At 49.8% G+C, this 27,549-nt stretch overlaps 1 protein-coding gene and 1 pseudogene across 2 annotated transcripts in view; one reads left to right on the top strand and one right to left on the bottom strand.

Annotated features, from left to right (window-relative positions):
- Nucleotides 1-27,549, bottom strand: part of COL26A1 (collagen type XXVI alpha 1 chain) — a 173,272-nt gene that overhangs the window by 130,351 nt on the left and 15,372 nt on the right. The gene's annotated exons all lie outside the window — the stretch shown is intronic.
- Nucleotides 6,276-26,481, top strand: LOC136134567 (histone H3.3A-like; annotated as a pseudogene).

Raw genomic sequence — 27,549 nt, 5'->3', positions numbered from 1 at the left:
CACCTCCACGTTCAATGCAGCACTATTCACAACAGCCAAGATGGAAACAACCTAAGTGTCCATCTACAGATAAATGGATAAAGAAAATGTAATGTATATGTACAATGGAATACAATTATTCGACCACAAAAAAGAACGTAATCCTACCAGTTGTGACAGCATGGATGAACCTAGAGGACATTATGCTCAGTGAGTAGGTCAGACAGAGAAAGACAAATCTGTATGATCTCACTTACAAGTGGAGTCTGAAAATGTCAAACTCATAGAACCAGAGAGTAGAATAGTGGTTGCCAGGGGAGGGGGAATGGGAGAGATGGGGAGACGTTGGTCAAAGGATACAAACTTCCAGTTATAATATGAATAAGTTCTGGGGATCGAATGTACAGATTAGATCTCCACATGGTGATTATAATTCAAAATACCATATTGTGTACTTGAAATTTGCTAAGAGAATAGATCTTAAGTGTTCTTACCACACACATAAAAAAGGTAGCTATGTGAGATGACAGATGTTTTAATAATCCATGGTAATCATTTCACAATGTATATGCAATTAAATCATCATGTTTTAAACCAAAAAAATCAAGTTGTACAACTTGAATAAACATTTCTTAAATTTTTCAATCGGAGCTCAATAAGCAGAAAATACAAATAAAGTAAAAAATAAGTCCCTAACAGCATTGGAAAACAAAAAGCAGTGGGCCAGATATTTTGAGGAATCCTTGAGAGACTGAAAAGCATATGGGAATAAACTGAAGGAGGAAGTACAGTCCAAAACACACAGGGAAGATTGGGGCTCAAGGTGGGTGCAACATAGGAGCAGCAGAGGTGACTGTCAAAGGACCATGGTAGAAGGAGCCAGACAGGTAGGACCAGGATCCCTATCCCTGCTGGTGTCAAGAATCAGGCATTGAACTCACTTGTTTTGTGGCAGGTGTGGTCAGAATGGGTGCCTCAAAGGCTGATGACCTCCAGAAGAAACAGGGACCCTCTCAAGGTCAGACAACTGAATTGTTGCACATTCTTTATCCTATACCACCAACCCTCCAAGAGGCAAAGCAGCAGTGAACAGAGAAACAGAGACAAGCTAATGGAAAACCCCAAATGCCAACAATTGCAAATTATTTAAGAAAAAAGGCCAACACCCTGAAAGAAAGGCACTGACTCAACAGATAATAAATCACACTTCAAGAAAAAACAATTAATGAAGCAAATAATGGAGACAGTTTTTTCAAGCACAATTAAAGTCCTTAAAGAGATAGAATTTTTCACTCATAAGAAATATTATGAAATCAAAAAATTAGATATGTTAGAAATGAAATGTATGACTGTGAAAATAAAAAGGCTCGACAGATGGGCTGAAAACACAGAACAGACAAAGCTAAGGAATGAGCTGATGAGCTGGAAATCTGAGCCGTGAACTTTCCAAGGATATACTGCAAAGGGACATAGAGATGAAAAATGTGTGAGAAAAGGTGAGGTACCTGGAGGACAGACCAAATTCCAGCATACATCTATTAGTAGCCCTGGAAGGGGAGATCAGAGAGAGCACAGGGAAGTATAGACTTAAAGCGATAATAAAGAATATTTTCCAGAGCTGAAGAAAGACATGAATTCTTTTGTGTGTGTGTGAATAATGTTTATTTTTTAATTGAGATATAGTTGATTTACAATGTTTCAGGTATATAGCAAAGTGATTCAGTTATATATACATATTCTTTTTCAGATCCTTTTCCATTATAGGTTATTACAAGATACTGAGTATAGTTCCCTGTGCTATACAGTAGGTCCTTGTTGTTTATCTATTTTATATACTGTAGTGTGTATCTATTAATCTCAGATTCCTAATTTATCCCTCCCCCCACCTTTCCCCTCTGGCAACCATAAGTTTGTTTTCTATGTCTGTCAGTCTATTTCTGTTTTGTAAATAAGTTCATTTGTATCATGTCTTTAGATTCCACACATAAGTGATATCCTATGATATTTGTAAAAGACATGAATTCTTAATTCAAAAGGGCCCACTGAGTGCTAAGCAAGGTGAACAAAGACAGACATATTGCGGTGAAATTTCAGAACACTCAGAATGAAGAGAAAATACTAAACACTGAAGAAAGAAAAGAAAAAACAAATCACCTACAATAAACTGAAATTAGATTTCTTATGAGCAATATCAGAATTGGGAATATAGTGACACAACTGCTTCAAAGTTTTGAGGGGAAATATTTAGAAATATTTAGAATTCTATACCTGAACAAACTCTTCTTCAAAGGTGAAGGCAAAATAAAGACATTTTCAGATGCATAAGAACTCAGAAAGTTTATCAGTCACCTTTTCTGAAAGAATTACTAGAGGATGTATTCCAACAAACTAACGGACATAGGAGAGCATAGGAGGAATATATTAAACGTGAGGAGCAGTTACAAACAAAGAAACAATAATAAGATTTAAAAACAGCCTAGATCTAAAATCCAAGGTGATCTGAATATGGACAATGGCAAAGAGGGGACAGAAGGAACTAATATTTGCTGAGATTTTTGTCTTGTTTGAGGAAAAGATATAGAAACTGTGCAACTTTAGGTGCAGTAGATAAATATACAATTAAATTTTTAAAATTTTTTAAATTTTAAGATAAATACTAGAAAGTGTAGGAAGAGCACATAAAACTGACAAACCATGAAAGAAAGAAGTAAAACAAAGAAGATTTGATTAACCCAACAGAATGCTAGAAAAGCAAGAAAGTAGCAACAGAAAACACAATAATTAGAAGACAATGAAATTAGAAAGGAGAAGAAAGGAATTAACAAAGATGGAAGCAGAAATTATTGAAATAGGGCTGCCCTGGTGGTGCAGTGGTTTAGAATCCACCCCCAAGCACAGGGGACACGGGTTCGCACCCTGGTCGGGGAAGATCCCACATGCCGTGGAGTAACTAAGCCCGTGCACCACAACTACTGAGCCTGTGCTCTACAGCCCTCAAGCCACAACTACTGAGCCCATGTGCTGCAACTACTGAAGCCCACGCACCTAGGGCCCATGCTCCGCAACAAGAGAAGCCACCACAATGAGAAGCCCACGCACTGCAACCAAGAGTAGCCCCCGCTCGCCACAACTAGAGAAAGCCTGCGTGCAGCAACGAAGACCCAATGCAGCCAAAAATAAATAAAATTTTTTTAAAAAGAAATTAATGAAATAGATTACTTTCAAAAGTGAATCAACAAAATCAAACACAGGTCTAAAGAAAATCAAACAGACAAAACCTAGACAATTTTTAATGAGAAACAAACAAAAGACATAAGGAGACATTAAGAACAAGAAAAAAATCCCCATAGAGATTAGAAATTGTAAATAAATATTATGTCTGATCTTACATCAACATTTTTCAAAATGTTGACAATTGGACAATTTTCTAGGAGAATATATTGGCACAGTCAAAAATACCAAGAGAGAACATGAAAAAGTAATCAAAAGTTGATCCCTCTCCCCAAAGGCATCAGGAGACCTGGTTCTGCCACCAGTCTGCTGTGTGACTTGAGCAAAGTGATGTTCCCTCTCTGAGCCTCAGTTAAATAAAAAAATTCTACCTCTCAAGGTTATTGTGAGGACTAAGTGAGCAGATCCATGTGGCACTACATACCCCCAGGGGTCATGATTGATTACCTGGCTACTGAAACCCCACAACGTTCATACAAGTGTAAGGACTGCCCTTCCTATTTTGCAGATGGGAAAAGAAGTACTGAGAGATGAAACCTCACTGCCCATGGCTCAAATCAGAGGCCAAGCTGGGAAGGGAATCCAGCCTTCCTGCCCAGGCGGCCAGTAGGGTCCCACCTGTACAATACAAACCACTGCCTCTGCTAGTTACTCAGGGAAACTGGGCCTGGACCCCTCCTCCATCTCTACCAGGGAGCATCAGTACCACCTCGGACATTCAGCATGAGTCTCTTCGGGATGAACTGCTGTCCAATCCAAGGACAATGCTCCACCCTGAGATCTGCCCCTGGCGATGTGGAACAGACAGAGTCCAGCCACCTCTGGGTCAGAGCTTTCTATAGGGAAATGAGCTATGAACTGGAAAACATTTTCAAATGCCTTGATTCATCATCTCCAGACATTTGATCTTTTAATGGGCTGTAAATGGTTTCCCAAAATTAAAACCTGGCCAAAAACAACGAAGAAGGCAGGCAGAGACAAGCAAAGAGGGCTCCGGGCATTTTCAGATGGAATTCTAAACCCCATTCATCTCCAGGCACCCGCAGTTCCAGGGAATCTCGGTGTCAGGCACTCTGCTCCCATATACGGTCCCCCTTAGGATCCCTGTCTCCTGAGTATCATATCTATGTCTCCTGTTTTGTGGGTGGCATCACACCACCGCCCACCACCACCCCCACCCCTGACCATGGTGGGTGCACAATGATGGGTGAACAAGGCTGTAAGGGCTACAGGATGACTCCGTCCAGAGACAGGCTTGGCAGGAGTACATCCCTTCTGTGACCCTACTGGAAGGACTGACCCAAGGGCAGAGATTTTGGGAGTGGCAGGGCTGGTCTTCAAACTGCCTAAGAAGTAAGGGTGGCCTCAGCAGCCTTCATCAGGATGGGGCAGGACTGGCTTTATTTGGGGGCATCATCTCAGCGACCTCCCTTCATCATCTCCCCCACAACCCTCCTCAGCTGAGCTCTCGTGGAGGGTCCAGGATGGGAAACTCACTCCCAGCCTTAGGGACAGATCTGCTCCCCTCCAGGTCTGTCTTATGAGGGGAGGCCCCGCTCCCTGATGGGGAAGAGAAGCTAACTTGGCCCTGCTCCACCAGGCCCGGGGGCTGCTCCTGCAGCAGCTTTTGCCACGCTATGTGTCTGGCTCTGTGGCTTGGCCAAGCCGTGAAATCCTTAATTTAGAGTCCTTGGGGAAAACAAGTGCTAAGTGCTTTCAGGAAATCATGTCATGATGGAATGGAGGGGTCTTCAGGACACCGCCAGCCCATGCCCACCTCTGAACATAACTAACCAACCCATCTATTTCACCCGGGGGATGCCACCACATCAGCCCTTCTCCCCTTAACCCTGGGACCCCCTCCCGCACTGGCCCATGAGCCCCAGTCCTATCTGAGCTTTGCTTTGGGACCTGATCTCACCTTCCCCTCCACCCCCAGGACTCTGAGCCTGAACCAAGCCAGAGGGCTTTGACAGTGATCTCCCTTCCCAAGAGGACCACCCAGTCTGCCCCCACGTCACTGTCCCATGCTCTGCTCCACCCCAGTGTGGCATCACCTCAATGCTTCCTCTTGAACCCCAACATATGTGCCCCACTTGCATGGACACACATCCTCATAGCCCACGGAACACCTCAGGACACACCATTTCAATCCATCCACTACGGAGACCATCGCTATCCAACCCCTTCTCGCTCCATCTTGGTGACCAGCACCAGTAAGTTCCCGGTCCCCTGACCCAGAACCCCCAGAGGCAAATCGCCACAGAACCCACATTTTCCCTCCCTTACTCTCCATGGCTGATCAGCCCCCACGTCAGGCAAGTTCTGCCTGCATCCCAGCCCTGGTCCCACAGTCCTGATTCCCACAGCCAGGCCCTCGCTGGTCGGCCAGCATCCGCCCTGTTTCCCTGCAATCTCCTCGAGGTGCCACCAGAGGGCGCTCCCTAAACCACAAATCTGGCCCTGTCACCCGGCCTCTGGAAACCCTTTCATAGTTCCCCATCCTCCACGGTTCCCACCCACCTCCCCGTTGTCACCTCCCACGACGCTCCATCTTGCCATTTATGCTGTCACTTTGTCCTCCCTGGCATGCCATCCCACCTTCTTTCACTCAGCCAACTCTTACCCTACCCATCTCCATTCAGGCTCTGTCCCCTCCTGGAAGCCCTCCCTGACCCCCTGCTCCACAGGGCCCCTTGCATGCCTCTATCTTAACCCTCATCACACCTGATGACCACAGGCTCCGGAAGACAGCAGGCCCCATAAAGGGGTGCTCATCTGACCCCAAGCCCCGCATCCCAGAGGGACCTTTTCCCATCCACATTCACTCACTCTCTTACCAAAAACTGCTTCTCGGGCTCGGCACCGTGGGGTTTGCTCCTGTGGCTGCAGCCACCCACCTCAAGGTTGGGGGTGTCCTGTGTCAGGCCCCTCTCCACCTGGCCCTCACTGTTCTATTACCTGACCACACCTGCCTGACCCCTACAGAGGCCAATTCCAGGGGGGTTGCCTGCCAGCTTGGCTCAAGAAACTCTGTGAGAAATGAGGTTTGCAACCTAAAGGCCATGGCCAAGTGGACAGGCAATTCAGATGACGCTGAGGCCACACCCACGACCAAGAGCCCACAGGGCCTGGGCTGGTTCCCCGAGAGATGCAGGCAGAGGAGCCAGCTCCCAGCCCCTTCCAGCGACAGGAAGAACAACTCTGGTGCAAGCAGAATCGGCCTGCCAGGATCCTTACCATACAGAGACCCTCTTCTGTGGGCAGAGTCAGGCCCAGTACCCCAAGACCTTTTTTTTTTTTTTTTTTTTGCGGTACGCGAGCCTCTCACTGCCGTGGCACCTCCCGTTGCGGAGCACAGGCTCCGGACGCGCAGGCTCAACGGCCATGGCTCACGGGCCCAGCCGCTCCGCGGCACGTGGGATCCTCCCAGACCGGGGCACGAACCCGTGTCCCCTGCATCGGCAGACGGACTCTAAACCACTGCGCCACCAGGGAAGCCCCCCCAAGACCTGTTTTACGGTTGGCAAAGCAGTTTCACATACTGTTATAGGCTGAATTGTGTCCCCCTCACACACAAATCCATACACTGAAGCCCTAACCCCAATTACCTCAAAATCTGACTGTATTTGGAGATAGGGTCTTTAAAGAGATAATTACATTAAAGTGAGGGCCTTAGGGTGGGTTCTAATCCAATAGGACTGGTGTCATAAGAAGAGGAAGTTTTGGGGCTTCCCTGGTGGCGCAGTGGTTGAGAGTCCGCCTGCCGATGCAGGGGACACGGGTTCGTGCCCCAGTCCGGGAAGATCCCACATACCACGGAGCGGCTGGTCTCGTGAGCCATGGCCGCTGAGCCTGCGCGTCCGGAGCCTGTGCTCCGCAACAGGAGAGGCCACGGCAGTGAGAGGCCTGCGTACTGCAAAAAAAAAAGAGGAAGTTTGGATGCGAATGTGAACAACACAGGCAGAAGGTGGCCATCTGAGAGGCCTCAGGAGAAAGCACCCTTGTCAGCACCTTGATCTTGGACTTCCAGCCTCCAGAACTTTAAGGAAATTAACTTCTGTTGTTTCAGCTGCCCCCTGTGTGGTACCTTGTTATGGCTGCCCTAGTCAACTCACACACATACGTGACCTTGTTTAATCTTCTCAACAAGTCTCAGGTAGGAATTCTACAAAGAAGGAACCCCAGACTGCAGGGGAGACTCAAGGTCACACAGTGATAAGTGGTCAGTTTAGGTTCTTTTCTTTTTTTTTGAAGTATTTGAAGTAATTGAAGTATAACTGACCTACAACACTGTGTTAGTTCCAGGTGTACAACACAGTGGTTCGGTATTTCTATACCTCACAAAATGATCACCACGATAAGTCTAGTTACCATCCGTCACCATACAAAGTTTTTACGCTATCATTGACTATATTCCCCATACTGTACATTTTATCCCTGAGATTCGTTTATCTTGTAGCTGGAAGTTTATACCTTTTATCTTAGGTCTTGAAGATCAGCCTTCTAATTCCAAACCCCAAGCTGTATCCACCTTGCCAGTGAGGACAGCAGAGTTAGACAGCAAATACAGCATCCCGTGGCAGGCCCTTATGAGCCGTGTGCCTCAGGGGACCACCTCACATGCAAAACAGCAAGCAGAGGGGACGGCCCCCACCTCATGCGTGAAACCATTGGGACAACTGTTGAGGGCAGTTCAGGCCACAGCAGGGCTCACAGGGTGGGCTCCAAGCCGGTCCCGTCCCCTACCCCCTCGTCCCTGCGTTTACCTAAATCAGACCTCCATTCAGCCTCACACAATCCTGGGTGGTCAGAACTGCTGTTCTGCCAGTTTTCCAGGTAAGGAAACCGAGGCACATCCAAGGCCACCCAACAAGTCAACAGACAACCCAGATTCGAGCCCAGCCCTTAGCCCCCTGACTACCCTGCCGAATTGACTTAGAGCTCACCCTGAGTGCGTGGGTCTCGGCATACGGTGGTCTGTCCACCTGGGGCCGTGCTGCCGGGAGAGGGCCGTGCCACAGACCATGACGAAGGCAGCGGGGCTGCTGAGAGAAACCGCGGAAGCCCAGGAGCTGGGAGAAGCAGGGCCTGGGTCTTGGGAGGGGGTCAGGATCCAAGCTAGATCTCCCCAGCCCAGAGCAAGGAGCCAAGTCTAACAAGATGAAACATGACCAGGCAAATGTGGAGTCCTGCACTGCAGCCCCAAAACCCAGCGGACAGGCCCCAGATGGGGCGCAGTGGTTCTCGCCAACAATAAGTTCACTGTGAGTCAGAGGCGTGAGTCAGAGGTCTGTGCAGCATGCGGAAAGCAAAGGCACTCTCAGGCCGTCTTGAGAGCAGAATAACGTCGGGAACATCCCCGCTCCCCTCTGCACTGGCCCACATATGGTGGACCCTGGGCTGTGCCACCCAGATCCCCCTCAGTGAAGGGTCTTTAGACCTCAGCTGCCCAGAACCACCTTGCCCAAGGGCCGGCTCTTCCTGGGGCCCTGTCCAGTGTCTGGTCCCTGCACAAGATGAAAGGCTCAGTCATATGGACCTCAGGACAACTCGAAGGGCCATTGTAGGTGCAGGGCCCCCTGGAGGTCAATGGTAGTTGTCACTGGGTCCACATCAAAGCTCACCTTCTCCTTCTAACTCCTGCTTCTGCCCCTCCCTTCCACGGGCATCAATCTTAAGAGGCGCCCCCAATACACGTCCTCCCTCTTGGACCGCATCTCAGAATCTGCTTCCTGGAGACCCCACCTGGTGTCTGCCGTGAGCCCCAACGGGAAAAGGAACAAACTGAGAGCCAGTGCACTGGGAGGAGAGGGCTGCGACCGCTGTCCTCTGAGCAGGGGACACCAGGGTTGGGAGGAGGGGAAGGTTGGCCTGCAGAGCAGTGAGTGTCCATGGGAGGAGGACAGGTCAGAAGCCCAAGGTTTGGTGACGTGGAGGGGACGGCCCCACACCCCTCGGGTCCACATCTGCCCTCTCCAGCAGTGGAGGCCTGTCGACGATGGAGCGTTCAGATATACTGAGCAGAAATAAGCTGACGGCCGTGGTGGCGGGAGGCAGCTCTGGGAGGCCAGCTCTCCCCTCCGCCAAGATAAGTGCAGGGGAGCTAGACAACACTTGCTCGTGGGGCCTCAGAGGGCCTGGAGTCGGGTCAGAACACGACACCCACCAGAAGGCAGACTTCCACTCAGGCTGGGGAGGTACTGCTTCCGGAGGGTGGGCCATGGGTGCAATGAGCTGCCCGCACGTTTGTAGTGGGCGCCCCGTCCTGGGAGGGGAACGGTGAGCAGAGGCAGGACACCCACTTGGCGGATGGAGGGTGAAGATACACAATTGATCCTCAAAGAGCATGGAGACTCACCCTATTGGAAAAGAGGAGGTAAGGCATGGAAGATTTTGGGGGTTTTTTGGCTGCGCTGTGCGGCTCGCGGGATCTTAGTTCCCCGACTAGGGATCGAACCCAGGCCACCGGAAGACTCGGAAGATTTTTAAATGAGAGGGGAACCCGGTCAGTGGGGTTCCAGGAGGACCCTCTGGTGGCAGGGGGGAGGGCAGAGGCTGAGCCCATTTGGGATAAACGGGCACAGACCATGAAGGGACCAGCCGAGGCCCGGCGGAAGCCCCCTGAAATGGGCTTTACCACCTGGATCCAAACGGGGCCAACCCACGGACCACTACGCGCTGTCTCCCAACAAAGTAAGTGTCTGTACGGCTGACGCTGCTCTCCGTCTCTCATCTCTCATCCACCGAAACCACTGTCCGGAGTTAGGGTTTTGTTTATGTAAGGATAGCTGAGTGTACGTTACACTAAGGCCTGATGGGTTTTCAGGGCACAAAAACCAGTAGGAGTGTTTGGATAAGCGGGTCAATTTGCCTGCATCTCCTCACAGGCGTTTTTACTGGAACGGTCCGTTTCAAGGCAACACTGGGGAGGAATTTAAGGACATTTAAGGTCACTGACTTTTAGAGGTAAAGATGTTGATCCGAAAGCCCCGCGGCAACTGACCAAACGTTTCTGTAAAAAAGGAGGGCGATGGCACAGACTCCAGGGTCCCGCGTGCACGGAGGCTTGGAGGGCGAATGCAGATTTGCGTAGGGGGTGGGGGCGGGCTGGAGAGCCGGCAAGCCCCAGGGAGCACGGCTGTGACACAGGCAGCCTCTGGGCTTCCTCCCACTTAATTATTGTCTGCATTCATCCTCTAGCACCTTCCACAGCTGAGAATTCCTGAGGCCTCCTCCCACTGAGAGGAGGCTGGAAAGAGCCTTGCACAGAACATCAGCTACTTAGGGGTTGAATTACCCATTCAGAGGAGGGCAGCTAAGGGAGTATATGATTTGGCCGAACAGACCATGTGGTTTTGAGCATTCTGCCACAAGTTGTGAGAAGATGGGGCCAAACGCGTTGCATGGGGTCAGAGTTCCTGCCCACGTTTACGAGGACCACGCACTGAGATGCCCTCTGGCCAAGCACTTTAGTGGTCCCATGACCAGCACTTTTCACGAGAACCCCTGAACCTGGCACATCGTAAGCGCTCAGTAAACGTTACTCTTACTCCTGCTTTAGCTTCCAACTTCCTTCAAGTGGATAGGGTCACCTTCCTTACTCAGCATCGCCCGGAAACCTATTACACATGCATATTCCTGGGGCCCGTCCTCACAGAATCTGAGTCAGCAGGTGGTTTTGAGAGACGGTGCACTTAAGAAAGACCACGAAGGACTGTGTCTTTGAGAAAGACGCTGCTAGATCCTGTCCTGATCTTGGACACAAGAAAGCTCCGCTTTCCGCAGAGGTCACTCACCGACCAAACGCATCCTGGTGCCCCAGTGGACACGAGGACCATTGGCAGGTCCAGAACAGATGCGCGGCACCTTGCGGACTCATTGCGGGGATAAGTGACGTTTACTGAGCACTTCCGTTGATTGTACTTAATAATGGAAATATAATCATGATCCTGAACTAGCTCTATCTTTTCTGGGACAAAGGAAGACTTTGCTCTTTACCCAATAGTATCTGCATTTTCTTTCTCCACTAGATGATGGACAGTTTCAGAGACTCTATCCGGGTCTGTGAGCGTCAGACTGCTCTGGCTTGACCACCTCCTTGGTTTGGAGTTTTAGGATCCTTGGGATACAAATGTTTCGCTTCCATAAACATCAGCATAGCACGTGCCTCAAGACTCCTACTGTTGAATGCCAACCAAGACGCTGGCCCTGCATGGCGGGGCCAAGGGGGCATCACTCGCCGATTTGCACAAATGTCCATGGAGCCCCTGCCTCATGCAAGGCCCCTGACTAGCTGCGTGACCCCACACACTATGGGATGTGGAAAATGCCCAGGATGTGGGTGGGTCAGGAGAGCCGGGCTCCAGTCCTGGTTCTGCTCTGCCTAGCTGAACGGGCTTCATGGCACCCGAGCCTCTGGGGCCTCCTCTCTAAAATGGGAATAATAGCACACAGCCTGGGATCCATGAAAATAAACGAATGTGTAAGCAGTTTGTGACTTGTAAAGGAAAATCAGTGGTAGTGACAGTCATGGTTACTGATGCCAACAGGTACGGCCAAAGGCCATACAGCAGACTGCTGGGCAGGGAGATGCAAACTACTGGAACATTCCCCTGAGGGCCCAGCCCCTTGGAACTCAGAATGCCCATCTCTGAGAATCTCTGCTGCAACATTCAGGGGAAGGAACGGTGCCCCGTGAGGGAGGGGACACATGGAAAGGCCGCCACTGCTAAGCTCCCACCACTGCAGATGTGCTGGAAAATTCTCCTGCTTGGTGAAGCAGTCGGAATGTTGTTTAGGTGTATTTTCCAGACGGCATCTTGCTATGGACTTGGATGGAGGATTACGAAAGCTTTGTACCACAAGAGATTTTGCAAAGATCATCTTGTCCCAACCCCTTCTCTTTACAGGTGAGAAAAGAAGGGAAGGACCCAAGGTGGATGGCAAGCTGGTGGCAGAGTCGGGGACGAAAGCCAGGACTCCTGTTTTTAATTTTCTCCCCTCCTTCTGCAATCAGCGGGGAGAGTGGTTCCCAGTGTTCACTTGAGGAAAAAAAAACTGATAAGAATCTGAGGAATGTGACGGCTGAAAGGGACTGACTGTGGAATTTGGTATTTGATACCCGCCGAGGATCACACACAATTACGACCAAGCGAGTCTCCTGTGAGCAGAACACCTTCTGGACCTGCATCCCTTCCAAAGGAAAGGGGTTCCGGCTCTAAACACCAGGCCCAGCTGGGTGGCCCATGACACCCCAGAAACCCACAGCTGTCGGAGTCTCTACGGAATGCCTCAATTCCCCTGCAAAGGGCAAAATCCAGGAGAATGAGTGCAGTGTTCCGAATTACATCCTGCTGTTTGTGAAGTTTGCCTTTTCTTTGGGATCACCATTTCTCAAATCTGCCTTTGTTTCCTACCTTTTAGAGGTATCTTGCTATCAGCACTACTCATGGATGGCCCATTAACCCCTCCAGCAGGTAGCCGGGAAACATGGGTAGACAACAGCGGATCCTGCCCTTTCCATCTGAGATCAGCCAGTGGGTTCCAGGGGTCTTCCTCACAAGAGCTTCCAGAGCTCTGGATTGGGGGGTCCAGCTGCAGGAATTGCTGTGTGACTTTGTACAGGCCCCATCCCTCTCTGGGCCTCTGCCTCCTCCTCAGCAGCAGATGGAACTCACAAGGCAGCATCAGAGCTGGGGGACTATTACAGAGGCCATCACCCCCACCTCGGCAGAAGGACCCGAGCAACACTGCCTCTCGCCCAGAAGCCAGAACAGTTGGGAAACTGGACTGGCCGAGCAAGGTACCACGTCCTCCAGCCGGCCCGGGCCAGGCTTCTACCACCCACAGGACTGGCGGTGTCAGGGAAAGCCTTAGCCCTACATCCTTTCCAGGCAGGTAGTTCTTTAAACACCTGGGTCTCCAAAATCATCCCCCAGCTAGGGGCTCGGAGAGCATTTCCAGCAAAGCAGAGCCACCGTGTGGGGCATGTCAGGCACAGAAGTGAACGACTGTCCACTCACCCCGTCTAACTGCGGCTTCCAGAGCAAAGACACTCTGAGCTCCTGAGGGTGAGCCATTTGGTCCATTAACTTTTTTTTTTAATATAAATTTATTTATTTATTTTTGGCTGCGTTGGGTCTTCATTGCTGCACGTGGGTTTTCTCTGGTTGCGGCGAGCGGGGGCTACTATTTGTTGCGGTGCATGGGATTCTCACCGTGGTGGCTTCTCTTGTGGCAGAGCACGGGCTCTAGGCGTGCAGGCTTCAGTAGTTGTGGCACCCAGGCTCAGTCGTTGTGGCTCGCGGGCTCTAGAGCGCAGGCTCAGTAGTTGTGGCACACGGGCTTATTTGCTCCGTGGCATGTGGGACCTTCCCGGACCAGGGCTCGAACACGTGTCCCCTGCATTGGCAGGCGGATTCCTAACCACTGCGCCACCAGGGAAGTCCCCGTCTATTAACTTTTATTAAGCCCTTTCTAGGCACCAGCCCCTGACGTGGTCACAGGCTGACAGAGCAGGAAGGAGATCTGCGATCTGGGGGAAGGACACAGACGATGCGAAGGACCACAGAAGTAGGAGGCAGGTGATGAGAACAGGCCAGGACCTGGGATGCTGGGGGAGCCCTAAGGAGGAGATGCCTGGCTCTGCCGGGGAGGGATGGTAAGGTCAAACCACCCCGGACCTGCCCCACTGCCCAGGGACTCTGATCCCCCAGAGCCACGTCCTGCCTGGTCCCCCCAGGGCCCTCCATGCCGGTGGCAGCTCAGTCTTTCCTGGTCCCCCACCAAGATGCTCTGCTGTCCTCCCCTCCCCTCCTCTCCTTTCCCCCCACCTGCAGGCCGCTCACCTCCCAATCCACTGAGAACGCTGAGCCCACAGGCGCACACTGCCTTGGCTTCTTCCCCAGCGTCCTCCAGGCTTACCAGGGCTGAGTCTTCCCCCTCCCACTCACCTGGAAGCAGGTGGCCTCTCCGCCTCTCAGCTCACCTGGGATCAAGAGGCCATGCCAGGTGTCCCCCCACCTCCCAACTCCTATATATTCCATGCTTTCATGTCCATTCTCCACTGGATCTTACTCCAGTGACCTGCATGTTCCAGGCTCTCGCACCAGATCCGGGTCCCCATGCCCAGGGTTCGTCCTTCTCTCTCCTCCTCTTCTTCGGGGTCGCAGTTCTCAAAAGAGGAGTCCACACGCCTGCGCCTCAGTCCCTGTCTCCCAAATCTCCCCTCCTGACTCTCTGAACCCTGTCAACTTCTCCCCTCCTCCGCCCTCTCTGAGCCTCATCTAGATGTCGGGGTCCCGCAGATCCCATGAACCCTCCCCCTTCTCCCTCTATGCCCGCCTGGAGGGATCTCGTCCACTCCAGACCTCTATGGGGAAGGCCCCCCGTCATCTTCTCCAGGACGTCCGGGCACTGCACCCTCCCCAGGCTCAGATGCAAACCCAGCATCACACCAAACCCACTTCCCTTCCCCACACCTCGGCCCTTCGTTCAGCAAACGGCACCATTCCCCAGCATCTCGGCCCCCTCGCCTGCACCAGGGCTTTATGCTGTCTCCTCAGCACCCACTGGGCTGCTACGTCACCCTCTCACTCCTGCTGCCACTGGTCCAGGCCTCCCAGGTCCCTCCCAGGATGCACACGATCCTGGGCGGAGGGGAAGGACCCCAGCATCCAGCATCAGCCTGACTCCGAGACGGGCCTGAGGAACTTTCATGAAGAGGATGGTCATTTGCAAAAGCTTGAAAGCGCTAGAATTGCCAGAGAAGCTGTATGTGGCTGGAGTGGCCTCGGGGTTCCAGCCTTGGCCCGAGGCCGGGGGGAGCCCTCAGAACAGATTGTAAGCAAGGGCAGGACGTGAACACAGCTAAGTTCCAGAAGGTTTTCTCCAGAGCCCCTGTGTGCACGACCCCAGGGCTGAGACCCCACCAGAAGGCTGCAGCCTCCAGAGAAGCGTGGTCCAATGTAATTCCTCAGCCCCACTTTGTTCTCCGCTGTGACTGAAGGCAGATGTTCCCCTGTTCGGGCAGCTCACCTTCCCCTCACCTTTCGCCTCTCATCTGGCGGCTTTGCCCAAGTCCTCCAGGCACCACAGGGCTGGCCACAAGAAAGACACAAAATCACCGGAGAAGAACTGCCCCTTTCCCCTGGCATCTGGCAGAGAGACGCACTTTCAAGTTCTTGGTTTGTTTCTGCAGTGCCATTGTCCCTCTAGGAACGCCCGCAGACAGGTGATTCCCACAGGGCAGCTCAGGAGGGCCCTTACATCTGCAGCTCATCCATCCCAGGAGCGCGGCCGCCAGGACCAGGCCGGCTAATGCACTCCTATCTGTGGGTTTTGCCATGGGATCAAGATAGAAAATTAAATGCATCCCAAGCTGCAGGATGCTGTGAACCAGGCCTCCCAACGGTCGTTCACACAAGAAAAAGCTGAAAACTAATGACGTGCAGTTTTCCTGCTAGAAAGGTTTCTTTTAATCAGGCCTGTGGTGGGGTTGCCGAGCTTTTGGTTAGAACTCCTCTGGGTAGGGGTCTCTCCCCTCCAGAAGAGACCTCACAACAGTGAGGCCTGGAAACCCGCTTGTTTTCTTCTTCTAAACCATTTTATTGAGGTATGATTGACATACAGAAAGCTGTACATATTTAATGGATACAACTTGATGAATTCAGAGGTAAGGGTACGCTAGGGAAACGATCACTACAATCTATGCCACAAACATATCCATTGCCTCCAAGAGTTTCCTCCTGCCCTACTTATCATCCTGATTATTATTACTATTATTCTGCGGTAAGAACACTTAACGCAAGATCTACCCTCTTGGCAAATTTTTAAACACACACTACAGCATTGTTAACTACACAGCATTTCTAGAACTTACTCATCTTTGTAGCCTTTGACTAGTACCTCCCCATTGCCCCTCCTCCCACCATTCCACTCTCTGCTTCTATAAATTTGACTAGTTTAGGTCCCTCCTATAAGTGGCCTCATGCAGTATTCGTCCATCTGCACCTAGCCTATTTCATTTAGTATTCTGTCTCCCAGTTCCATCCGTGTTGTCACAAATGGCGGGATTTCCTTCTGTTTAAAGGCTGAATAATATTCCACTGCACGTCAATACCACGTGTTCTTTATCCATTCATCCGCTGATGGGCAGAAACCTGCTTTAGGTGACAGTAAGTTCCAGCAACAGCCCGGAAGAATGGAAGGTCTCCTGCTTTCTGACCCCCAGAGCCTTGGAGTCAGGACGTGGGTGCTGTGAGCATTCTCCAGATGAAGAGACTGTGGTTCAGAGTGGGGACATGGCGTGTTGGTGTGCTAGGGCCGCTGTAACAAATTACCATCAACTTAGCAATGTAAAATGATATACATTTATTATCTTACAGCTCTGGAGGCCAGAAGTCCTAAATCAGTCTCCCTGAGCTGGAGTCAAGGTGTCGGCAGGGCTGACGTCGATGGGGCTGGTTCCCTCTGGAGGCTCTAGGGGAGAATCTGTCCCGAGTCTTTTCCAGCTTCTGGAAGCTGCCTGCAGTTCTTGGCTCAAGGCCCCTTCCTCACATCACTCTGACCTCTTAATTCCGTCGTCACATCTGCCCTCCTGCCTCCCTCTTAGAAGGGCGGTGTGATTAGCTTGTGCTCACCTGGAATCTAGGAACATCTTCCACCTCAACAGCTTTCCTTTAGTCACATCTGCAAAGTCGCTTTTATCACGTAAGGTAACATATTCACAGGCTCTGGGGAGTAGAATGTGGACATCTTTGGGGGCTTTTATTCCACCTCCTACACAGAGTTGGCCCCAGGCCACACAGCCGAGCGGTGGCCACACAGGCCTGTGGAGGGAGGTTCAGTTCAGACAAGTGGGAACTGGGTCACAGACCTTTGCCACCTTTCCGGGGTTCCCAGATGTGACCATAAGCCTGGTTTTGGGAAACTCGGTCCCTAGTTAATACAGAAGGCGTGCAGTACAAAACAACTGATACAAAAAGAAAGGAACTGTTGGAAGGTGCCTACAGACAGGACGCAGGGGTGGGTGCGGATGGCTCAAAAGGGCCAGACCCGCTGCCCTCGGGGCGCCTCTGCTCCTGTGTTTCCACCAATCTGGAGAACTCTCCCGCCTCGGCACCCACCTCCCACATCCCAGCTCTGCTGTGAAGCCCAGAGTGACTTCTCCATCCCTGGGCCTCAGTTTCCCTACCTAGAAAATGGGGATAATACCAGCACCTAACCTGTGGGGTCATTGTGAGGAATGAGTCAATATACGTAACACAGGAAGAAGACGGCCTGGCACAGAATAAGCACGAATGAAGTGTTTGCCATTATAATCAGGCATCGAGGGTGTTCCAGGGACTTCAGTGAGCAGGACAGACGCTGTCTCTAAGCTCTAAGTCCTCTAGACCTGGGTCCAAATGCAGAGATGGCTCCCTCCCCGAGAGAGCCTTGGAGAAGACGAAGACGCTCTTTTCCGCCTGAAGTCTCCTGGGACCAGCTGTCACTCAACCAGATCTGTGCCGACACACACCCAGGGTACACAGGAACTAGGGGGGTGGGTCACGGCCCCTGCCCGGGATGAATTCACAGCCCAGACAGAGTCAGGCCTTCAGGAAGGTAAACAACAACCAGAATCCCCAGCAGGCCCCAGCACTTCCAGCAAAAAGGGGGTGACCCACCCCCCCCACTCACACATTCCCACGTGTGCTTGTGTGCAAGCAAACTCCCGAGACTGTAGAAACTGCCCTCTTGTACTGGAACCAGACCCCCGGCGAGGAAAACAAGCTTCTTTTCTTCGCCATCTGCTCCGGCTCTGAAGGCTGGGGCTCTCCCCATCCCCCTTCCCTTCTGCTTCCCCATCCCCCAGGCATCCGCCAGGCAGCGCTGACCTCGCACAGAAGGCTTTGGTTAGCAGGTCAGGCTGGAGAGGCAGGGTGGGGGCAAAGGGCACAGGCCAAAGAGGAGACCTACAGAGGGGGGATGCTCTTCGGAGGGAATCCTGGAGCCACAGGGGAGGAGAGAGGGGAGCGGAGCTCTGGGGGTGTGTGGGAGGCCCCAGCTGGCCAGGCCCTTTCCCACCCCTCTACCCAAGCCCTCTGCAGCGGGCCCTCAGCTTCCCGGCCCCAGAGAAGCAGTTCCCAATTCCTAAGACCTCACCAGATATTTACATTGAGGCTGCCTCAAGGAATTTTCTGGAAAACTCCTTCTCCGCCCACTCCCACTTCAAAGGAAAAAGCAAGACCCCTAAAGCTGGTGGCCTCTGTGGCTTCTTTAAAGTGGCTTCTGGAAAGCTGGTCTGGTGGGAACAAAGCACAGAAGAGGACTTTGCTCCAGGACAACTCGGAATTACAGACCTGCCCCTGAGGAGAGGTGAGGCCAGGGCCTCAGTTTCCCGGAAGATGGTGGGTCAGGCGTTCACTTGTGTGTTCACTTTTTTGTCCCTTGCTTTTGTCCCCGGTTGTTTGCACCTGTGACTGGGCTGAAGTTTGGGTCTTTGCTCCCAGGGGGTGTCTGACCCATATGAGCCCCTGGACCATGCAAAGTTGACTCTGCCTCAGTCAGCTCCATAGTTCCTGGTACTCATAGGCCCACCTGGAGTGTCTGAGTGTGAATTCCCTACAGGCAATTTTCTTTGTGGCCTTTGAAGAAAGGCTCTAGTTCTTATCTTCCCCAGATGGTCCCTCTTCCCCTCCCCCACCCAAGGCCCTTATCTTGTGCGCAAAATCCTTCCTGGTTCAGCACAACTAATGATGCTGGTTAAAATATCAAAAACACATATTACTGAGTGCATGGCTAAGTTGGAGAGAAAGGAAAGGAATTTGTAAGAGGCCAGAAACTAATAAAATGTATGAATCCAGAGGAATAAGCTCACATTGCTGGGTTTATGGATCCCTGGCAGTCTAACCTGAGGATGATGGGAAGTCAGTGGGAAACCCTGGTGTAAAGCCCCGTGGACAAGGCAGGCAGGAGAAATATATAAATGTCTCAGCCTTGGCTCTTGGGTAGAACACCTAACCTTAAGCCTCGTAAACATGCCACCTTTTCTCAGAAAGCTACTGGAGGATGTGTTCCATCACAATGAGGCAGCAAACCCAAAAGAGTGGATATGAACTGTAGGAAAGAGGGTGCCCAATACAGGGAGGAAGCTTGGGGGCAAAGGAAATTCCCAGGCTGTTGGTGAAGAGCAATCCCAAAATTGTAGGTTTCTACCTGCCCAGATCGCAGCAGATCAGAGGTTCAAGGAGCAATTGCCGGAAGAAGATGAAAGTAATGGAATAGCTCATGAAGTGTCAGGAGGAAATCTGCACAACTGGGAGAGAGTTTGGAGATGAATTAATAAAAACACAGAAAAGCTAAGTGAACAAAAACAAGAAGGGTCAAAAATGTGTTCAGGAAAAGCCATCGTAGCACACTGCATGGCTCAGCTATCACTTGGCATAAAATGTAAGACCTGAGTATTATGCTAACTAGAATTGTGACATAAAGTGTCTTGGGAAAATGGGGGCACAGGAAATGTGTGTGAAGGGGAGGGCAGCGTGTGGAAGATGCTCCACTCTCACCTTTCATAGTGGAAAACTGATACCTAATGCCCGAAACAGAAAAATCAAGCTGTAGCAATGTAACTACGTATCTTAGAGATGTGGGTGCACATACTAAAAATATGAAAAGTTAAAAGAGTCGGGGTGGTTGTCTCTGGAGAACATGAGAAAGGAAGTGGATGAGGGAGGGCTGTTGTTTTTCATTTTAAGCCTTGTAGAACTATTTGCTTCTCGAAACTATGTACATATGCAACTTTCATAAAAGTTTACAAATGAAATTAGAAGTTAAAACACATGATCCAAGATGGATAATACCAAGTGTTTTGAAGACTTTTCTTGTTTAATCTTCTCCTCCGGGACTTCCCTGGTGGCACAGTGGTTAAGAATCCACCTGCCAATGCAGGGGTCACGGGTTCGAGCCCTGGTTCGGGAAGATCCCACATGCCACAGAACAACTAAGCCCATGCGCCACAACTACTGAGCCCGTGTGCCACAACTACTGAGGCTACGTGCCTAGAGCGCTTACTCTGCAACAAGAGAAGCCACCGCAATGAGAAGCCCGCGCACCGCAATGAAGAGTAGCCCTCACTCGCCGCAACTAGAGAAACCCCACGCGCAGCAACAAAGACCCAACACAGCCACAAATGAAATCAATTAATTAATTTAAAAAATAATAATAATTCCTAATGTGATAAAGTCTATTATAAATCTTCTCCTTCACTTTTGGGGTAGATATGATGGCTGTCCCCACTTTACAGATGAGGAAATCGAGGCTTGTGGAGAAGAAATGGTTTCTCCTAGGTCACACAGCTGGCAGGTGGTAGAGGCAGGACTCAAACTACGAGTCAGACCCTTGGCCATCAAATTATACTGTCCTCAGAAACAAACCCCCCAGGCAAGATCACCTCCCCTGCGCTACATTATGCCTCAGCCTCCACAGGCCTTGAAAGAGGGTGGTGGTGAATTGTGACTGGTGAGATATTCTCCGGAAGGTTTTACCATTTGCCATTTTACCATTTGCCAAGCTGTACTCATCTCTCTGCAGACTGGTGACATAACATGAGCCCCTGACTCTATATGGCTGCAAGGCTCTGATGGGCGTCATATCTGGTGGCCCACATCACTCCACTCCAATCCTTCCAGAACTCCAGAGGCTCCTCATGGCCCCCAGGGTGAACCATGCTCACCTCCATCCTTGCTTCTGTCTCTCGTTCCCAGAACCCAGGGCCACACCATGCCAGGCCCCCTCCCACCCTCTTGCTGGGCCTTTGCTCACTCCTTGTCCTCCGTCTTCCCCATCTCTGCCTCTTCTTCCTCCAGAGGCACCTCAAATGTCACCCCTTTTGGGAAGCCTCCCCAGCTGTCCTGGGTACCACATTGCTCCTGCCTCTGTTTCCTTGTATCCCTTTGTCCAGACTTTTGTGACTCCAGACGTCCTGTGATAATTGTTCATTTAGTCTCCTCTATTGGACTTTGAAGACAGTAACCTTCTCCGAACCATTTCTGCACACTCAGCAACCGTTTAACAGTCCCTGCTAAACCCTGGGCATCTGGAATACCTACATAATGACTGAAGACCACTTCATTGAGGCTTCCAGGCGAATGTGTTAAAAGGCAGGACCCGGGCTTCCCTGGTGGCGCAGTGGTTGACAGTCCGCCTGCCGATGCAGGGCACGGGTTCGTGCCCCAGTCCAGGAAGATCCCACATGCCACGGAGCGGCTGGGCCCATGAGCCATGGCTGCTAAGCCTGCGCGTCCGGAGCCTGTGCTCCGCAACGGGAGAGGCCACAACAGTGAGAGGCCCGCATACCACAAAAAAAAAAAAAAAAAAAAAAGGCAGGACCCAAGACTAAATATATTGACTTTCCTCCTTAACAAATCCTGTGTGATCTCAACTGTGCAAAATTATACATAAACATATATATATATATATATATATATATATATATATATGCAAGCACACAGCAAATACCAAAGGAAATATGGCTCTCAAAAATGGAATTATTGGGAAAGGACAGTCTTTTCAACAAAATGTGTTGGGAAAATTATACACACGTAATAGAATGACGTCGTAATAGAATGATGTTGTAATAGAATGACATTGAACCCTTACCTTACATCATTTACAAAAATTTACTCAAAATGGATCAAAGACTTAAATGTAAGTCCTAAAAGAGCAAAACGCCTAGGGCAAAATAGAAAAGAAAATGTAGGGCCAAAGCTTCTCGACACTGGATTTGGCAATGATTTCTTGGATATGACATGAAAAGCACAAGCAACGAAAGAAAATATAGATAAATTGGACTACATCAACATTTAAAACTTTTATGCATCAAAGAACACAGTCAACAGAGTGAAAAGGCAACCCACACAATGGGAGAAAATATTTGCAAATCACATATCTGATGAGGGGTTAATATCCAGAATATATAAAGAACGCTGACAATTCAACAAAAAAAACCTGATTCAAAACTGGGCAAAGGACTTAAATAGACATTTCTCTACAGATGATGAACAAATGGCCAATAAGCACGTGAAAAGATGCTAAACATCACTAATCACTGGAGAAATACAAATCAAAACCACCGCTTTACACCCACTAGGATGACGACTATCCAAAAAAATTTACAAAATAACAAGCGCTGGTAAGGATGTGGAGAAATCGGAACCCATTTGCTCTGTTAGTGGGAACATAAAATTGTGCAGGCACCATGGGAAACAGTGTGATGGTTCCTCAAAAATGTTAAAAATAGAACTACCATATGACCCAGCAATTCCACTTCTAGGTATCTAGCCAAAAGAATTGAAAGCAGAGACTCAGAGAAATGTGTACACCCATGTCCTTATCAGCATTATTTATAATAGCCAGAAGGTGGAAGAAACCCAAGTGTCTATCAACAGACGAATGGATAAACAAAATGTGCTCCACCCATACGATGGAATATTATTCGGCCTTAAAAATGGAGGAAATTTTGACACATGCTAGAGCATGGATGAGCCTTGAGGACATTATGCTAAGTGAAATATGCTAGTCACAAAAGGACCAATACTGTATGATTCTACTTATACAAGGCACCTAGAGTAGTCAAAACCATAGAGAGAGAAAGTAGAATGGCAGTTGCCAGGGGCTGGCAGGGAGGAGGAAATGGGGGGTTAGTGTCTAATGGTTGCACAGTTTCTGTTTTGCAAGATGAAAAGGGTCTGGAGATGATAGTGGCGATGGTTGCACAGCAATGTGAATATACTTAATGCTAGTGAACTGTTCATGTAAAAGTGATTAAGGTGGCAAATTTTAAGTTGTGTGTATTCTATCACAATAAAAAGAATTAAAATTTTTAAACCTACAAAAATGGAATTATAAATTATTTCTTTCTTTCCACTTTTCCATATTTTCCGAATGATCTATGATAAATATAATCGGGGGAAAATAAACCTTTTTTGAAAGAAGATGTCAGGCCCCCTTTCACCTAAACATCTGTGCTGGCCACCGGAGCCCCAACCCCTGCTGCTCCCAGGCCTGCTGGGCCGAGAGCTTCCATCAGCTTTCTCTACCTGACACCAACATTTGGTTTCCATTCCCAACGCTTCACATAATTCTTGGAGATCAGCTCCTGCCGGTTTCGGGTCCAACGGAAAGAAAGTGGCCCTTGGGAGGGTCAGCTTGCATCCCATCGGGGTGCATTTGGCTGGGCCCGCACTGAGCTGTCTTGCCCAGACACCCCCAGCCCCCAGAGCCCATCCATCCTGCCGGCTACCCACCCACTGTCAGTGGGGCAGGCGAATTTCCTGGTGCGCGGTAACCCAAGCCCCTCTCTGCTCCCCACGGGCATGGCCAGGCTCTGTTATTAATCTTGGGGCAGATCCTATGTCCGAAGCTGAGACAGCTGTCCCCACATGCAGCTGCCCCGGGCCAGCAGGCAGACAACTTCCAGCCCTCCCGCCTCCCTGCCAACGGCCAGCCAGGGAATTGAACTTTCCTTCCAAACCCCTTGCTCGTGCAATGCCTGGACCCTCACACTGCGTCATGGCCCAGCGAGCCCCTGTTCACTCCCTGGTTCATTCCAGGTTAGAATGCAACTCCAGGATCCTGAGTGACTTGGACTTCTTGGCCTAGAAAGCAACTGTGGTGTCCCAGTTGGGCTGCGGTTGAATCAATAAGGGATTGTTTGAGCCCATGCTCCATGCTCAGCCCCGGGTTACCTGCTGGGGCAGACAAAGCCATCTAGGATGGGGCTCCTGACCCCAAGGGGCTCGAAGTCCAGCTGCAGAACAAGCACATGAAACAAGAAGAAAGCAAGCCAGGACAGGACCTGGGGAAAGCTGCCCGTGGCAGCCACACGGCCAGGTGCTCCGCCATCCAGAAGGCAGAACAACCCACCCCAGGGGCCACTGTTCACTCTAGATTCCAAGTAGAACACACAGCCCTGATTCAAACAGCTCATTGAATGCTCCCACAGGAACTGGCTAGGATTAGTCCCATTTCACAGATGTGTAAACTGATGCAAGGTAACAGGAACTTGCCCACAGCGAGACGAGGGGCCAAGGTTCTGATGTCAATTTGCCTGACTCCAAAGTTCTGAGTACTATTAGGCCTGTGCTTTTGGGACCACCCACCGCAGCCCAACTTGGCTGAACCTTTATAAACTGACCTGCCTACCTACTCACAGATGGCAGATGCCCACCCAGCATGAACCTACTTGGCTTTATCACCTATTTCTGGCTCCATATGGGCAGATTCCAGTGATATGGCAATAACCAAGGCAGACAATCCCAGGCCCCCCGAAGCTTCCCTGCTAGGATGTGTCAAGATCCCAGGCACTGATGACTTTGGCCCGCTGTATTCTCTGGGACACAGCTGTGACTCAGTCTTAGCTGTCCCTGTGATTCCCCCACCAACGGGTGCAGAGGACCAGAGTCGGCCCACACGGCCAGCCCCAGTCCATACGAAGCAACTGGACAGCTAACGCATGGACTAAAATACGGCTGGCATCAGGCTATAAAAGAGTGTCATGCCAGTCTGAAACACTGCTCTCTCGCCTTAGGAATGCTTTGGGCCACCTGTGGTTTTCAGGGAACACCATCTACCTGAGCACCAGTGTAGAAGGACATAGGTTCATGTTCTTGGCTCTGCTAAACAAGATGGCCCTTGGTTTTCATTTTAACTGCATTTCCCGGCATAGGACAAGCTGGGTGGGGGGAGGGAGGAATTCACATGCTCCCCACTCCCAGCTCAGCATCTGCCTCCCCACCCGCTTCAAACAGATGCTGGCTTTGTTAGAGAAAAAGAGACCAAACAGAAGCTGACAGCTCATGGTCTAGGACCAGGGCTGTTTTCAGGAAGAATAAGTTGTCACTGATGGGGAAGGAGAGGGCAGATGCGTGATAATGGCAGAAATAATTTAGCCTCATCGGAATGACTGGCCCTACAAGGAGTCTGGAAACCGCAGTCTATTATTAGGCTATTTGTTTAATAAAGGGGGGATGAGAGGGAGGGAAAGGTGTGTGAATCCTGGGTCCTCGGACTCCAAAAATATCCTATCTATAAACCAAGAAGTGAGGCAAATATACCATCATCTTCTAACCTCGTCCAGGACCCACACATTGTCTGCCTCTCTTCAGAGTAAACAAGGAGAAGAGGCAGCAGAGGAGATGACTCTGGGGGAGACCAAACCACAACCCACTTTCCTTTCTCTCTCCTCAGAGCCCTCTACGTCAACATCCTTTGTAAGAAAGATGAAGCCTCATTCTTCCAAGTCAACCAAGATGTTGACTTACACGGTGACCAACACACACACGCATACACACAAACGTACACACGCATACACACACACACACACACACACTGGAAGACTATAGGATTCTCTACCTCAAAAACCCAAGAGAGCCACCTGAAAAACCATCAAAATATACTTTTTAAATGCCTTATGGTAGCAGGACATAAAATCAACGTACCCCAAATCAACAGCTTTCCTATTTGCCAGACATCAACATTTAAAAGTGTCAGGGAACAAAAAGAACTCATTCACGATAGCAATAAAAACTACAAAACGCCTAAGAATAAATCTCACAAGCTCTGGATAAATGGAGCAGAAAGACTGAAAAACACAGTATTATAAACATTGAATTCTATTAATCCATTAAGTCAACACAGCCTAGATCAAAATCCCAACAGCATGTTTTATAGAACAAGAAAAGATGATTCTAAAATTCACCCAAGATCTTTCAATTGTGTTCGCTGCTGCCGCCGCGCCGCTGTTACTCTCCAACTCCAGCGCTGCCTCTAGCTCGCGGAGCTCCAGCGGAAGGAGAAGTGGGGTTAAGTCAGGAGGTCTCTTTACCATGGCTCGACTGCCCGCCAAGCGACCAGTGGTAAGGCACCGAGGAAGCGACCGGCTACAAAAGCCGCTCGCAAGAGTGCGCCCTCTACTGGAGGGGTGAAGAAAACTCATTGTTACGGGCCTGGTACCGGGGCGCTCCGCGAAATCAGACGTTATCAGAAGCCCACTGAACTTCTGATTTGCAAACTTCCCTTTCAGCGCCTGGTGTGGGAAATTGCTCAGGACTTCAGAACAGATCTGCGCTTCCAGAGTGCAGCTATTGGTGCTTTGCAGGAGGCAAGTGAGGCCTAGCTGGTTGGCCTTTTGGAAGACCCCAACCTGTGTGCTATCCATGCCAAACGTGTAACAATTATGCCAAAAGACATCCAGCTATAGCACGCCGCGTACGTGGAGAAGGTGCTTAAGAATCGACTATGATGGGAAACATTTCATTCTTTAAAAGAAAAAAAATTTCTCTTCCTGTTATTGGTAGTTCTGAACGTTAGATTTTCCCCCCCATGGGGTCAAAAGGTACCTAAGAATATGATTGCAGGTGAAGAAATAGGGGACAGAAATCAGGTATTGGCAGCTTTTCCATTTTCATTTGTGTGTGAATTTTTAATGTAAATGCGGGGACATAAAGCATTAACGCAGGTCAAACTGTTTCAGTGAACAAGTTTCAGCAGTTCAACTTTATAACAATTAGAAATAAACCTGTCAAATTTTTCTGAACAATGCCAGTCTTTGGATTTTTTTAAAACAAGTAAATTTCTTATTGACTGCAACTAAATGGTGTTTGTAGCATTTTTGTTTTTTTGTTTTTTTGTTTTTTTTTTGCGGTATGCGGGCCTCTCACTGTTGTGGCCTCTCCCATTGCGGAGCACAGGCTCCGGACGCGCAGGCTCAGCGGCCATCGCTCACGGGCCCAGCCGCTCCGCGGCACGTGGGATCCTCCTGGACCGGGGCACGAACCCGCGTCCCCTGCATCGGCAGGCGGACTCCCAACCACTGCGCCACCAGGGAAGCCCAGCATTTTTATCATACAATAGATTCCATCCATTCACTATACTTTTCTAACTGAGTTGTCCTATATGCAAGTACATGTTTTTAACGTCTGTCTTCTGTGCTCTTCCTGTAAGTTTGCTATTAAAATACATCAAACTACTAAAATAAATAAATAAATAAAATTGTAAAAATAAAATAAAATTCACCCAAAAGAAAAAGTGTACAAATGCTAAGAATATTTTGATAAAGATGAACAGCAAAGAGGAATTGCTCTATCAACTAACAAAACATAGAATAAGGATATAGTAATTACAATAGTATAGTTTTGGCACCAGATCAGATTAAGAGTTCAGAAAAAGGGCTGTGTACATAGGGAAGTTTAGTATGTGATAAAAGCAGCATTTCAAATTATTGGGAATAGATGGATTTTTCAGTAGAAGTGTGAGGGGAGGTTTGTGGGGAAAGAAACAAAAGTTAAATCCCTACCT

Source organism: Phocoena phocoena, chromosome 15 (assembly GCF_963924675.1).
Source record: "Phocoena phocoena chromosome 15, mPhoPho1.1, whole genome shotgun sequence".
Taxonomy (NCBI): domain Eukaryota; kingdom Metazoa; phylum Chordata; class Mammalia; order Artiodactyla; family Phocoenidae; genus Phocoena; species Phocoena phocoena.
The sequence above is the reverse complement of the archived record's forward strand: the minus strand, read 5'-3'. Positions and strand labels throughout refer to the sequence as shown.